Genomic DNA, 16414 nt, shown 5'->3' on the forward strand with positions numbered 1-16414 from the left:
TTTATTTTTGTATATTTTATTGTTTAGTTAGTAAAATTTCAAATTTTATACATTAAATTAGTTGAAAAAAATATTTTTATTATAAATAGATATATAAATGTAAAAAGTTTAAAATTTAAAAGAAAAAATTGTGAGAACTCCATCTATACTCACATTTAAATCAAAATTAAAATTCTTTTTGTAAAAACTTGTTCTAGTTTTAATTATTTTATAATATTGTTTCCTGATAAAAAGGTTAATTTTTAGGGTTGCCACTTTACCTGGAATCCTGGAAAAATCTTGAATTTAAAAATTTAGGCAAAAAAAACTTGGAACTTAGGAAATTTTGAAAAAACCTGGATAATCTGGAAATTTGAACAAAAATCACTAAAGAAACCTGGAAAAACCTGAAATTTTAACAATTTTCACATTTTCAGCAGTAAAATTTCGATTTGACTAAAAAAATTTGTCATATTAATAAAAAAATTTTGTCATCATCAATTTTTTTTTTAAACATATTCAAAGTGGGTGGGTGTCACTTTTGCACGAGCGTCACTTTTGCACGAGCGTCACTTTTGCACGAGGGGACACTTATGCACGAGGGTCACTTTTGCACGAAGGGTCACTTTTGCACGAGGGGACATTTTTGCACGGCGAATCTTTTGCACGAGCGTCACTTTAGCACGAGGGGACACTTTTGCACGGCGTCACTTTTGCACGAGGGGACACTTTTGCACGGCGAATCTTTTGCACGAGGGGACACTTTTGCACGGAGGGTCACTTTTGCGTTAGGGGACACTTTTGCACGGCGACTCTTTTGCACAGAGGGTCACTTTTGCACGATGTGACACTTTTGCACGGCGACATTTTTTCACAATGACAGTTTTTACGGCAGCATTGTTGCACAACGTTACATTTTTACGATGAAATTTTGCACAGCGATATTTTGGCACAATGACTTTTTTGCACGGAGAATAAATTTTGCATGCAGGCTGATTAAAAGTTTTTTAGCTACTACCAAGTCTGCAACATAAAAAGAAACTGAAAACTAAAATTTTATAATATACCTATATTAAAGGCAAAAAATAAAAGATCTTAAACAGTAAAAGTTAATGTTAGAAACAAACTAACGAAAAGATAAAATAAAATGATTTATAAAAAATTTAAACCAGGGACAATAAAGTTAATTTATTTAGAAAATAGGATAAAAAATACTTTAAGTGTAAGTAAGTTGTTCTATTATATTTTGAATTTTAATATATTAATCAACAACTATGCCTTTTTTTATATTTTACTATACGGTTACAATTTTATTGTTCATATGATTAACCTAAGCATCAAAACCTAGACCACTTAAACTGGAAGACACATAAGGAAAAAATAAAATAACACATATAGTTTATTTATTATAACAAATACAAAAACATAATTTGATTTAAAATTTATAGGTTAACATAAAAAGAAAAATTTTAACCACAAAATTATATTTATTTACGCTTTGATGTAGAACGAACAACATCAAGTATTTAAATGCATTGACTAACAACAAAAACAAAAACCTATCGCTCCAAGGACATTAACGTTAGGCTCTCATTGGCTTATTTCATGATCATGGAATGCTGGTATAAGCATATCTTGATACTTTTGATGAACATAAGTTCAAACTTCAAAATGTTACTCTCTCATTGGCTTATTATTATCATGCAACATTATTGTAATGAAATAATCTAAGTTTAAATCATAGAAAATGCGCTATTTTATTGCTTTTTTTATTCTCACGCTAAATTAAAAAATAAAAATAAACATCAGGTAAAATCTTAAATACCTTTACACTTCATAAACTAACTAAGTCTTTATTTTAATTTAACAATTATTTGAAATAAAAATAAATTTAAAATATTCTTTTGACAACAATATTTGCTAATTATAACATCGAGAGAAAATAAGTAAAAATAATATTCAAAATTCGTGTTTTAAAGCCTTACTAAAGTTTATCTTTCTGTTTAAAAAGTAACAAAGTTCAGATTATTTTCATTTAATGTATTCAAATCGTTTTTATTTAAAACTAAAAATGTGTATTCAACTAATTTATAAAAATTAAGCTAATAAATATAAATTAATGAATTGTAGTACGTTATTAATTATTATATAGTTCTACATAAAATAAAAACTGTACATTAAAATTTCATTAAAAAACTACCACATTTTACTTATTTAAAACAACTTGCGTTTAAAAGCGAATATCATTTGAGTAATTTTTTTTTTTTAATTAAAAAAAAAGTCTTTGTGCAAAAGTGTTTCCTCGTGCAAAAGTGTCACCTCGTGCATAAGTGACCCTCCGTGCAAAAGTGTCCCCTCGTACAAAAGTGTCGCCGTGCAAAATTGTCCCCTCGTGCAAAAGTGACACTTACGCAAAAAAGTCGCCGTGCTAAAGTGACGCTCGTGCAAAAGAGTCGCCGTGCAAAAGTGTCCCCTCGTGCAAAAGTGTCCCCTCGTGCAAAAGTGACTCTTCATGCAAAAGTGTCCCCTCGTGCAAAAGTGTCCCCTCGTGCAAAAGTGTCTTCGTGCAAAAGTGACGCTCGTGCAAAACTGACCCGTTCCCATTCAAAGTAGCTTTACAGTATCTTTTCAATGTTTTAAAAATATTCAACACAGTTTTTTACCTTAAACTTATTTTTAAACTGAAGATAGACCCAAAGATGTGTACTTTTAAAAACCTGGAAGAAAATTTGGAAAACCTGAAAAAATTTTTGAAAAAGCGAGTGGAAACCTGAATTTTTTCTAGAGTAAGTTAGATATGTCTGTAACAGTTATAGAAATAAAATAAAAAAATTTGATATACAATTTGTAAGTTCATAACTTTGTTTTGGTTCTTATAGTTTTTATTAATCTAAATTTAATACATTATAATAAACAAAAAAATATAATATTTTACTTTTACTACTTATAGGTTTATTTTTTTGAAGCAGAAAAAAGCAATTTGAACACAGAGTTTTTTGGCTAAATTTTGCGTAGAATGCATAATGCGTACTTAACTGGTAGTGCATACCTAGGAAATGCGTACTTAAGCGGTACAAAAAAACTGTGTAACCCCTTTTAAAAATGTTTAGACACGCCCCTGGTTTGCAAACATTATTTGCTTTCTTTTATTACAATTTTAGACTTTGAGAGTATTCAAAAATAAAAAAATCTGTTTTAAAAAACTTTTTTTTATCATTGTTACTCTATTTTTTCTTACTAGGTGCATGAATGTGACAGTACAGTAACCTCTCGGATCTTTACGCACTCGTGACGTTACGCACTCTCGTTTAGTTACGCATTTCAGAATTCTACAAAATTCAGAAAAAAAAAATTTCAATATTGCACAAATTAGGTTTAATGTATATTTTTAAATTAAAATATGTTTCTGAATGCTAACACACCTCTATATGTCTTTAGACTTTGTAAATTTATGTTCCTTGACTAATTGATAAACATTTAGTTATACCTCAGTATATCAGAAATTTTATTAACAATAAGAGATTAAATCAAAATTCTGGAATAAAAATGACTGTGTTTAATAATAAAAGTAAAATGAAATAATGAGAGTTTAAAACACAAAGAAATAATACAGCAGTCTTGTCCTATATATTAATAAACACCATTTTATAATTGTAAAGAAATTCTTAATTATAATTTGAATTTGCTAAGTAGAACAGAATATAAATGTCACATAAAAATAAAGATAAAGATATTTTTTACTTATTATTAAAATAGTAAAATTATCTCTACTCGTATTATTATTATTTTATAGAAATTCAAATCCTTTTTTTATAAATTTATCGTTTTATCTGTTGTTTTCATATTTATAAATGAAGTAAACAAATAGTTAAAAGTGGGAAAGTGCCCAGTCTGCTTTTAACTTGAAGCAATATTAAAAAACAGCCATTATAGTGAGTATATTTGGTACCTCTCGTTTCTTTACGATCTCTCATATCTTTACGCATTTTTTCTGTGGACACAATTTGCGTAAATAAGCGAGAGGTTACTGTACTTATCTTTATACTTTCATTTTTAAAAGTTAAGTTTAGCTATGGTAGAACTCACTTCGTTAAGATTATTAAAAAGCTAATTATAAAGTACTGATAAAACTAAACGTAAGACTGTTTCAGCATATTAAATTTTTTCTTTCTTTAAAGAAATTATAACCAGTTATTCAAGTACTCACATGTTTTCTATTAGTATTGTTTATCTCATTTTATAAATTAATTTGAAGTTATATATGCCCATATATTTTTTAGTTCTTATGTTATTAGACAAATTTTTAAGTACATTTTTTCACACAGAACTTAGTTAATTTTCTTACAGTTTCCTTTTTTTTATTGATTTTTTTATTACTAAAGGTTTTTGTATTAAAAGAAAGTTATGTGTAGTAGCTTGTAAGAAATTTTATAAGCACGTGATGTACGATTTGATAACCAAAAGGTTCCTTTGTAACCATGTTCTAAGACAAAACTTTTGAGCGCTTTTTCTGTCGTTCAATAACAATGATTACTTTTGAGCATTATTGATAATTTGAAAACAATATTTTATAAGTGGTTTGGATTAAGTCAACAAAATTTTTTGCTCTACTGAACACAAAGTAAGAGTTTACTTTCTTTCTTTATAGTTTATATTTCATCTTTTAAAATTTAAACTTCGACTGATAAGTTTTTTTTTCTTGTTTTATAGCTTACTAAAGTTTTAATTTCGTCATTTTGTCAGCTAGGTTATTAGACAAAAATGTTTTTGAGCTTATTTGTTTTAACCTTTTTTTATTAATGTTACTTAAATTAAAGCTTTATTAACTAGGCAAAGTCAAATTTTCATCATTTCAGTGAATACTTAAACATCTATATTATACAATACTTTACAAATTTAGGTATTTTAAGGTTTTTAATGTAGTAGTATTCTTAAAATATGTTATAACATTTTTCTTTTTTTTTAATAAAACAAATGATTTTTTTTGTTTTCTATCAGTTTAAAATAAATTAAAAATATGTACACTACTTATTAATTACAATTTTACATTATATTTTTTAGTTATTATCCAGTCAAGCTTACCTTAACATAATTTAAGATAAATAGTTTTTAAAAATATTTTCATTAAAGTTTGTTCAGTTTAATTTAGTTTATTAAAGAACTCATTAATTTGTATTTAGTATTTTTTGCAACTGTATTTTATTAATTATTTTTAATAATTTACTGCTATATTTATGCTTTAAGTTTAATACATCTAATGTGTTATAAAAGTAATAGAAAATATTTATCAAAACAGTTTAAGTTTGTAATATAAAATGGAAAAATTAAGTTTCAAATTTAAAAAAATAGTTCTGTTGTTTCTTTGCAGCTCAAAACTAAGTATTACAGTTTGTTTCACCAAAGTTTAGTTTACCGAACCACTTCGGTTGTCATCGCTTCTAGGCTAGATATGACTTGTATTATAACTAGGTTCTTTAACTACTAGGTTTCGATCTTGCAACGTTCAATTAAAAAAGTTTTAATCATTTGTGACCCCTGCGACGCACGCCATCATACCACGACACACTCTAGTTAATAACTCTAATACTTGCCAACAGTCAGTTTAATTAGAACAGTGAATGTTTTACCATCTTAAAAATAGTTCTACTTTGTGTTCATAAAAGCGTGACCTTAAAATTTTGAACTTGTCAAACTTTGATTTTTTTAGACCTGAGCGTGCCACCCAAAATTTAGCAATTAAATTGAAAAAGGTGTTATTTTTATTTTTTACTACGAAGTCTTTCAAGAACTAAAGTAAACACAACATCTCAAACATTATTAATAAGTAATTTTTTTATGTTTTTTTTCATATTCATTAATCTAGTCTGGTTTTTCTCGTGTAATGTTTTTAATTGGTATTTAGTTTAATAAAGTAATTTAATTAAGTGGTTCAATAAAGTGGTTTAATTAAATCGTTTAACTAATTTTAATAAATTAACTGGTTTTTATTGTTGAAATATTAGCTTTGTGTCATAAAGGGTTTTTTATTTGTTAAACAGATACTTTTTTTCTGATAATTAAAATTAAATATTAATGGGGCAGGTAAAATTACACATGATGTAGCACACTCACTTTACCCCAGAAAATGTTTATTGTTGCATGGGGTGATAGAGCTTAGGACTGATTTTTTTACCATAAACAAATAGCTGTGTTTTCAATAGAGTAAACATATCTAGTATAGTTAGGTATTGTTTAGTAGTATTCCAATTTAGAGTTTTTATTATAAGTACAGTTTTTATTTGGTTACTGTTTGTTAGTTTTCATCATTAGAATACATTTGTCCAATATATACTTTTTATTTGCTATATTTAGTTGACTAGTCGTTTCAATTGGTTTGGAACATTTAATATATTTGTACTAATAGTATAAGTATATTTGGTTGTTTAGCAGTTTGTTGTACTCAGACTGTGAATCTTGGTTTAAATTCTAATTATTAATAAGGATAATTTTAAAACAGTATATATTATACATAAACTAAAGATGAATGTATTAGTATAATTTTAAACAGAATATAGAAACACATATAACCTACAATTAGATAAAATAGTTGTTTAACTTAGACATAACAATAAGCTAAAACCATTAAAAAAAAGAAACTTTTTGTAAGGCTTTCAATTGATGTTTGAGTAGCTTAAAAATTAGATGAGGTTAAATTACAAATTCTTGAATGAGGATTTAAAAGTTCTTTTTTCTTTTAATCAGGGTTGCTAAAACACTCAAATCCTGGAAAAAACCCTGGAGTTTGGCAATTTATATAAAAAAAACCTTAAAACCCTGGAATTTGAAAATTGAAAAAAAAACCTTGAACTTTGAACTATATTTACATGTAGAAAGATTAAACTTTGATTAGACACAGTAAAATACCATAGAGATTTTTTTTAATTTAAAATTTTATTCATTAAAAACTCATTAAAATTAGCTTTACAGTATCTTATATATGTTTTTGTGCTACTTAAGAAAGTGATTGCCTTAAATTTAACTTTATACTAAAATTAGACTAAACATTTTGTTTTTTTATAAACTCTGAAAGAAATTCTGTAAACCTTGAAAAAATTTCATAACAAATTTGGCAACTCTTATGTACTATAAAACTTTAATATGTTAAAAATGTTTTACAAAAAAATTTGTGAGTTATTTAAGAAAATTTTTAAAGTGTTATTAATTAAACACAATTTTAAGTTGTATTTTTTATTATAAATATTTGGCTTCTGTAGCCCAATACTCTGTTAGCTAGCACTCCAAAAGTAGAATGTTATATGTCTATAGTGGTTACATAACTCTTTAAATTGTGAAAACTCAACTTTTTAATGAAGTTATCCAAGTGTTATACCTAGTAAAACTAGTTGAAATTGAAACAATAAAAAATTTAATAAAAAATATCTTATTAATATTCTTCGTTATATAACTAAACTAGTTGGTGTTTCGTCTAGTTAAAAGCCCAGTTTGGCGCCTATCAACTTTAGGATAAGACTCGGGAAAACTTTAGTCTAGATTAGGGTATGTCAGTTTAAATTTGCAGTATATTGTATTCTAACTTAGTGTTTTTTACTCTAATTAATATTTTTAACATGCTTGACACAAACTTTAATTGTAAAGAATTCTAATTAATTAAAACTTTTTGACTTAGTTAGACTACAAATGCTTACATACCTTAATTTAAAACCTGTTTTGTTTGCACAGATAGAAAATTCACTGCATCTAAATTTAAACTTTTATAAGCTTATACTCAAATTAACTATACGTTTATACTTTACCTACTAAAAATTAAAACTTGTATATTGTTCATGTTTACCTTAAAACAAGTGTTTCTTAGTTTTTACTTGATCTTCATAAGTTTTGTCTAACTTTCGTATAGATATAGGTAAAATCGTAAAGGTAAGCTAACAATTATTGTAATCTTTAAGCATAAATTTGTTTTAGTATTCCGAACAATAATGAAAATTACATGGTTATCCTTTTAAAATAAGTATATAAATGTATATATTACGCATCTTAACTAAATACAACAATTTCAGATTGTTACACTTTAATAATGTCTTCAAAATACAAAACCCAAAACTTTTTATATGATACCAAAACCAAAGAAGTTAGTAATCTGACTGCACTAACAACAGTTTTACACTCGTCATCTCAGCAGCTCAGACGCAAATGGTGCGAGCGTTTGCTGTACAAACTGTACATAACACACAACGCGTTTGAAAATGCCGAGTGCAACGTGTGCCTGGACAATCTGAAGGTAGACGAACACAACAAATTGGTGTTGGTCAACGTATCTGACAATGGAAAGCTCAGTAAGAAGAACAACACGAGAACCCAAACAGACGCGAGGTTTGTGGCTCCCGAGCTTATGAAGTGCAACGGGACGAGCAAAGCAGGCGATGTCTGGGCAGCAGGAATATGCATCTACTATATTATTAATTTTAAATTTCCTTGGAAAACTGCTGCTCAAAGTGATGAGAGATTTTTTGAATGGGCAAGCCGAGGTGTGTTTCATGGATGTGCGGATGATTCTTACATTCGAGCCGTGAGAAAAATGCTTTGTGTGGATTCTGAAATGCGACCCAATATAAAGAATGTGATAAGTATAATGCTTGACACTGGAACAGACAAAAGCGTTGTAGGTAAGTTTTTTTTTTGTTAATTTTTTTTGTCTGAAAAAACTAACTATAATTTTAGGTAAGCTTATCTCAATGATAGCAACTGACTACATCAAGCAGAGTGCTTATGAACAGAAAAAAAAAGAAAAACTGCTGCAACATATAAATGCTTATCAGCCAAATGAATTTATTAATTCTAAAGAAGGTTTGTCATGTTTTTAGTCGAATTTTTAAAGTGGTATGTATTTCAAAAAGTGTTTGAATTAAAAACTTTTAACATTTTGGTATTTTTATAGTAAAATCTTGTTTAAAATTGTTTATAAAACTTTTTTAAACTTTAATGAAAAATTTGATTACGATCTTATATTTTACTTAGTACCAATTAATTAAAATAGTTCTAGTTGAATGCTCTGATCCTGCAAACAATTTGAAGAGAAGGATAGCAGAACATAAACCTGACAACTTCGGTTTAAAAAGTTTTGTGTTAACTGATGATGATAAAAGTTTTATTGACGGGCTAATTGTCCTGAACAATTTATTAATATGCAAAATCGAGCAAAGGTCGCCCGACTACCCCATCGGGAGGTTCAGCGAGTATTGCGACGTTCAAACTGCTTTTCCGCACCTGACCAAACCAGAAATTGAAAATGCTCTCAAGGAACCTGTGGGCTTCCACAGGACCGATCTTTTGAGCCACGAGGATCTGCACGTCACTGCTTTCAAAAGGATCTTCAACAACGCAATAGAACGAACCTACCTGCTGCCAACGGCGAGTCTGAACGAAAAAGACTTCGACTTGTCTCTTTGCAGCCCGTGGCCCAGCAAGGGGGAGCCTGAAAGCGTGACTGAAAGCAGGAACGACCCGAGGAAGGGACAAATTTACACGAACATCCAGGCTACGCACAGAGTGGCCGACGACTTCGTTGTTGAGCAGGAGACGGAAGAAGGAGAAAAGTTCGGTTTCGTCAGCTCACCCGTTTTATTTAGGGCCACAGTGGCTTTCCCAAAAATTTGCAAAGGCGAAGTTTGGACCATAGGTTGGATACAGGGAATAAAAAAAGGTTTAGCGGGTTGTTACTTTGAAAGGGATGAGAGGTTTGTTGAAAATTGTGTTTGTTAAGAGTAGCAAATACTTTAAATTAACTAATTTTAAGAAAGTCTCTAACTAACTAAATGTTAGATTTAGTATTTAGTTAAAATTTAAATAGATGTCACTAGAACAACTCTTACTTTTAGTATTTGTACTTTATTGTCTACTACATAAAATCTAGGTAAATAGAAAAAAAATATGATAAGTTTTTACAAGATACCATCTTAAAGTAATATCTACAGATCGTTCAGTACAATTATCAACCTTTATAAACAAAAGAAGTATTCCAACGATGGTGATAATATAAGATTTCCTTGGTACGATGATAATTCTATTGTTACCATAGAAGGGCCAACTGATAACCATTCTATTGTCCAAGTATTGGTTAGACTTTTATTTTTTTAACAAGTTAATTTCTTAATTGCATATACTGTCATCGAGAACTTTTTAAATCAGTTCAAGTTTAAAATAGTTTTATAAACCACTATATTAAGCCAAAAATGTGACGTTATTGTAAGCCATTACAAATATGACTGTTCCAAAATTTATTTGAATTGCTAGGGATTGCAAAATTCATTTATCCGATTTTTATTTAGAAAGCTGCTACAACACAAAGCAAAAAACTATTTTTAGCTACGGTTTATTTAACTACTTTAGCTTTTAGAATATTTAAAAAACTAATAGTTTACATATTAATCATTTTTCTAAAACACATACCACTGTTATGAAAAAGTTTATGTTGTTTGTAAGTTAGATTTTTTCTATTTACAATAATGTTGAGTTTATTATTCTGCATATAGAATGAGTCAAATTAGTTTATATTTTGTACAATTATACATGATCATAGTTACAGCAGTCTTTTTATTTTGGTGCTAAAATTTTTTTATTTTATTATCATTAAATCTTAAAGTATTGTAGATACAAAAAGAAAATAGGTTTTTAGTTAAATTATTTAGTTGTTGTTTGTAAAACTGAAGTTTAATTTTTAAACGTAAATTCTCTAGGTCATATTTTGATTCAACTTGAAAGGTTATACATTTTTAAAAACTTAAAGCACAACTATCCCTAATATCGTATATTTTTAATTAATTTACAAGAACTAGTTTGTGACTAATGATTTTCTTGCATAAAATCAGTTTATATAACTTCTAAATTTATAAAGTACCTTTCGTTTATTGAATCTAATTAACTAAGATGAAACTTTTAACTATTCTTAAAGGTATAGATAATATCTAAATAAAGTTTTCGTAACTGGATTATCAAATAAGTTTTACTTCAGCTTGTTGATATGCCTTCCGGAGTCATAAAAGCAAAAGATTTTTATTCCGGTGAAAATCTTGAGAAAAACGATAGAGACTTCAAAGCTGATTTGATGCTGACCGCAATAGAAGAAAGTACAGGTCACATGATCGTTCTTGCAGTTGTTGAGTGGGGAAAGTTTGTTTGTTTTCAGTACGATCACACGAAACCTGTGCACTCGAGAACTAAGTTGACTGGTTGCAGCAGTTACTGCAACAATAAAAAAGGTCAGTCCGTTTGGAGCGTGGTATAATGATTCCATGAGTAAAAACTGTTCTGCCTTTTTTTCGCTTTTAAGAAACTATCACTGCTTTAGATTTTTATTTAAAAGTCTGAAATCTGTTTTATGACTTACAGAAAACAATTTAAAAAATTTATAAACGACAGTTTTGACGTAAATACAATATTTTGAACTAAATAAATTATCATTTTATAGTTTATTTTAAAACATTATTAAATATTTTACAAAATAGTACATACTTACCAATTAGTTATTGATTGAAAAACGTATAGATCAAGAATTCCTGAACTCGTTTTCATAGTGGCCCACTCAGCTTAAATTAAAAAACATTATGTAATAGATTTAGTATTATAATGTATTATTTATAACTACTTATTATTATTTATATTTGATCACTATAATATAGATAAAATATAAAAATGTTAAAAAATAATATGTTTCAACTCGCCCTTATTAATTGCCCATTTACTTTCTATTCAACTTACTTGTTTTTACCCCTGATAACCGTAATTTACCAAAATGGGTGATATCGTCCACTTATGAAAATTGTTACTTAGACGAGTCCTATTTTAAATTTAAAGTGTTAAGTTTTTACAAATGCTGTTTAGAACATTTCTTAAGAAAATAAATAAAATCAGTTCCAAATAGGTTCTATTCGAAGTGCATTTTATTAAATAATATACAGTATATTTTAATAACTTTTGATAATTTTTAACAGGAAGTACCTTAAACCCACAACCTTTGATATCAGATGTGCCTGCTTACTTCATTAGCAATCTTTCGGAAGCAAAGAAACGACCAAATAGTAAAAACCCTTTATACAGTGCATTACACGGACCCACGGCCAATAAATCTTCTATGGAATATACCCACTTGAATTTTTGTGACAATTTACTAGAAATTCCAGTCTTGCCGAATGAAATACTGAGCAAATGGAAAAACGAACAACGTTTGTATTTGTACCATGGCGAAAGGGACTGTGTGAAGAGGGTAGAGAACAAAACACGTTATGGCGTGTTCGATTATTTCAACATTGACGCCGACGCCGCGTCATACAAGTATCCCAAACACGAACTGGCGTACAAGTTGAACGAGAACATTGAAAACGTGAAAAATGTGTTGAGAAATAATTTAAAATCATTTGATGCGCCCGACTGGCAAGTAAAAACTCATTTAGCGAAGAACATAACTCGAGATCTTTCCACTGAAGCGCCATTCAAATTAAATTTCTCGACTGATGCTGGTATGGATTTTCAAGTTGAGAGTTCAGAACCTGAACAACTTATTTCCGCATCAAATAAAAGGCCACGAGTAAACGATCAGTAGATTGCTTGTTTGATTGGTTTTCCTGTTTTAAAAAGTTACCTTTACAAGTAATGACAAGTTCGGAACTAAATACACAGTTTATATTAGTAGTAAAGTATAACTTTTAAGCAATTCCAATGATTTTCTTTAACTTTTTTTTTCTGATACAAGCTATAAAAAAATTTAATACACATTTTAAAACCTAAAGTTTTTAATTAAAAATTGCTCAAGTAAACAATGTTAATCAGTTCGATGACTGAAAACTCTTTCTATAAGTTCGTTCTTACTGCCATAATTCTAATGGTCGATTTCTTTATCGTGTTCAATAAACTGTTGCAAATATCAAGGTATTAAAACTATACAAGGAAATGATTATTTTTATTAACACACATTTTATATTACTGAAATTTAAAAAAACTTATAAACGTAATGTTAAATGATTTAAAATTGAACTAATAAATTAGGAAAACCATAGCGACTAAAGTCAAAAAAGTTTCAAACTTTAAATTTTAATAACTACAATTTACTTTTTTCCGTTGCTTATATATTTTTTATATGAGTTAACTTAAAAGTTTGGCCGATTTTTTAATTTCATAATAAGTAAGTATATAACAAGGTAATAAAAGTTTATTTTTAATCATTTATTGTTAAAAAAAAACTTTAGGCAAGAGGCTGGCAATTTTTTTAGTCTGCGGGATAGTAAAAATAATTTTCGGTCTGGACTAGATAATATAAATCTTAGTGGGACATGTAATTTTATTATAAATTTCATGAAATTAAAAATATTCATTTAGTATAAAACCGAACTAAAGTTATAACTTAATATGCACCACTGTGCACTAAAAATTAAGTTAAAAGAGAGTTTTAAAACATATATCAATGAAATACCAAATTTATTTGATTTTAACTAGATATTTTAATTTTATTTTAATTAGTTTTAAAATTCGCGGTTAAAAGATGTTTTTACTGGCGGGCAGCGGCTAATAGGTTTCGAATTTTATATTAGTTTAAGCAGTAAGTCACTTCTGCATACGAACTTAAAACTAGTAATCTAATAAATTCAGGATTTATATCCCCTTTTTCTGTTAAGTTCCGGACCTTAGGCTTAGAAATAAATAAATTTAAAAAAATGTTTTTGTATAGTATTGTTTATTCAACGACAAAAGATATCTTTAAATATATATTCCAAGGACTTAATGTAACAATTTTTCGGTTATCGAGTCATACACAAACAGGTACCTTTTAAGGCTTTTAGCATCTTGTCCAAACAATTTATATAAAGAACAAACATATTTAGTAAATAACAAACCATTCCTTGAGTTACAAAAGTAAACTTTTAACATAAACAAACTTTAATATTAGTATTTTTGAACTTATAACACAAACGCATTAGACTTAAATAAACTATTTTCCTTAAGTTTATTTTTGTTGCAGGAACAATTTAATTGAATGACTCATAGTTATTTGCTACCTTTTTTAATATAATTTTTAAAAACTTAATGAATAATTTAATTCCTACCTAATTGAATAAGTTCTTGTACAATTTTTCAATGTACTACAACAAGGTCGGGAAGCCTCTACGGTCGGTGGGTCAGTTGTTAGCATTCTGTAATTTACAGGATGAATTTGTTTGACATATAACTTTATGAGATGTTTAATTGTAATTAAACTTAGTCAGTTAAGTAATAGGTAGTGATCTACCGGATCCAAGATTCGGACGCGGATTCGGATTCGGCCGAATCCTAATACCTTATCCTAATTTAAAAATAAGACTCGGATTCGGACTCGGCCGAATTCGAAATATTGGACTTGGTAGACCACTTTATATTTTTTAAATTTTACTTAATTGTTTATAAAAAGTTAAATGAAATGTAAAACTAGTTAATGATTTCACGCTTTTATTAATGGATAAAATGCTTGGCTTTCTCTCTTATAAAAGCATTATCTATTTTTATTTAAATTTTTGCACACACTATAAAAACTATGATATATTATTTTACTTAGGCTCTCAAATAAAGTTAAGTAAACAGTTAAGGCGTTTAATCTCAGCTTTTTGGATAACTGCTCTTATTTATTTATACGAGTTTATATGTTTAGTGTTTTTATGTTTGCTAGTTGTTACGAACTTCTGCAGTATTCAAACAAAAAAAAATTCAACTTAAATATGTAACATTAAAGGAGATGTTTGAATACTTCTATTTATATATTTACTTTTAGTAATTTATTATTTATTTAACTCATAACTTTAATTTATGATACTTATATTATAAATAAAAACATTTTAATATTTATTTCAAAAACAATGTTATAAACGTAAAAAATCTATTAATAATAAAATATTAATTAATTTGCAATGAACTGCAGCAACTATTTTATTGTTCATTGTTGAACTCTGATTAGTAAGAGAACATTTAGAGCTTGCTGCAGTCATGCGAAATAAGGCTTAAAATCAATGATGCAACATTTCACTAAAAAACATTTACCTAGTGGTTTATAAAAGTTTTGAAAACAGCTTATATTATTTGAGTAAGTTTTATTAATTGTTGTGTGATTCTTTTCTATAATAGATACTTCACCCATACTGTATTGCCTAATTTATATAAAGTAGTCTAGAATAGTCATTAATATTGTTAGATAAAATTAACTGATACATTATAGCAAGTTAGGATAAAAGCATTTAATTTTTATTATGTCCAACTTAGATAATACAAATACCAAACTACGCGCAGGGGGTCCTAAGCATAATCGTGCTAGGAAGTCACCCCTAAAATGAGCTGCAAAAAAAAAATGAGCAAAAGTTCAGGTTGACAATCTTCCCACAGATAGTCAACCAAACCCAACTTAGACTTTAGATTTTGGTCCACCAACATCCATAGCTCAAAAATTTTTAATATATTTTTTTTCATTTGATGTTCTATTTCTTGGAGTAAAAAATTGTTATGAAAACAAAATATTTTAACGACTAAAATTATATCATTCTCTTTGCAGGGTTGCCAAAAAAAAACTGAAACACTGGAATTTAACTTTTTAGACTAAAAACCTTGAAAAATCTTAAATTTGTGAAAATAAAAAATTTAAAAAAAACTGGAGTTTTCAGTAAAAAAATCACTAAAAAACCTGGAATTTTTACAATTTTTAGGTGTTAGGTAGTAAAATTTTGATTTGACACAATGAAATCTATCATATAGATATTTTTTTAGTATCATAACAATTATAAAAAAAAAGCTTTAAAGGAGCTTTACAGTATCTTTTGAATGTTTGCATACAATTTAACAAAGTTTTTAACCTCAAAATAAATTTTAAACTAACTAAAAAAAGACCCAAAAACGTGTACTTTTGAAAACCTGGAGGAATTTTTGAAAAGCTGAAGAAAATTTGCCAAAATCATTTAGTAACCCTGTCCTTAGCAAAAAATGTAGATCTTTATTTGTTATAAATCTTTAAAGACAACAGCTTTAAATAAATGAGTTTGCTAATTTTATACTGTTTTTAATGCAGAAGTATAGTTTTAAAATTATAATTTTTTAAATAATTTGTTTGTTATCGTTATTAATTATAGCAATCAAGAGTTGCTAAACACTCAGGGTACTCAAGGAAACATAGGGAATTATAAAAGTTTAGAAATATCTTGTAATTTCTGGGAAACTCAGGGTAATTTTAACACTTTCATTATTTTAGGCTAGTGCTATATGTATTGAATGAGATTTAGTTGATTTAGTTTCAATACTTTGTTTTATAACCAATTTTGTTAAAAAATTTGTTTTTATTGATTTTGAAAAGATTTTAATTTTTTTATAAGAACTTGAAAAATCTCGTGGTGACTCAGGACAGTTTAAGGTCACTTAGGGTAGAATTTTTGACTTA

Source organism: Thalia democratica, chromosome 6 (genome assembly GCF_965202585.1).
Source record: "Thalia democratica chromosome 6, ktThaDemo2.hap1.1, whole genome shotgun sequence".
Classification (NCBI taxonomy): Eukaryota; Metazoa; Chordata; class Thaliacea; order Salpida; family Salpidae; genus Thalia; species Thalia democratica.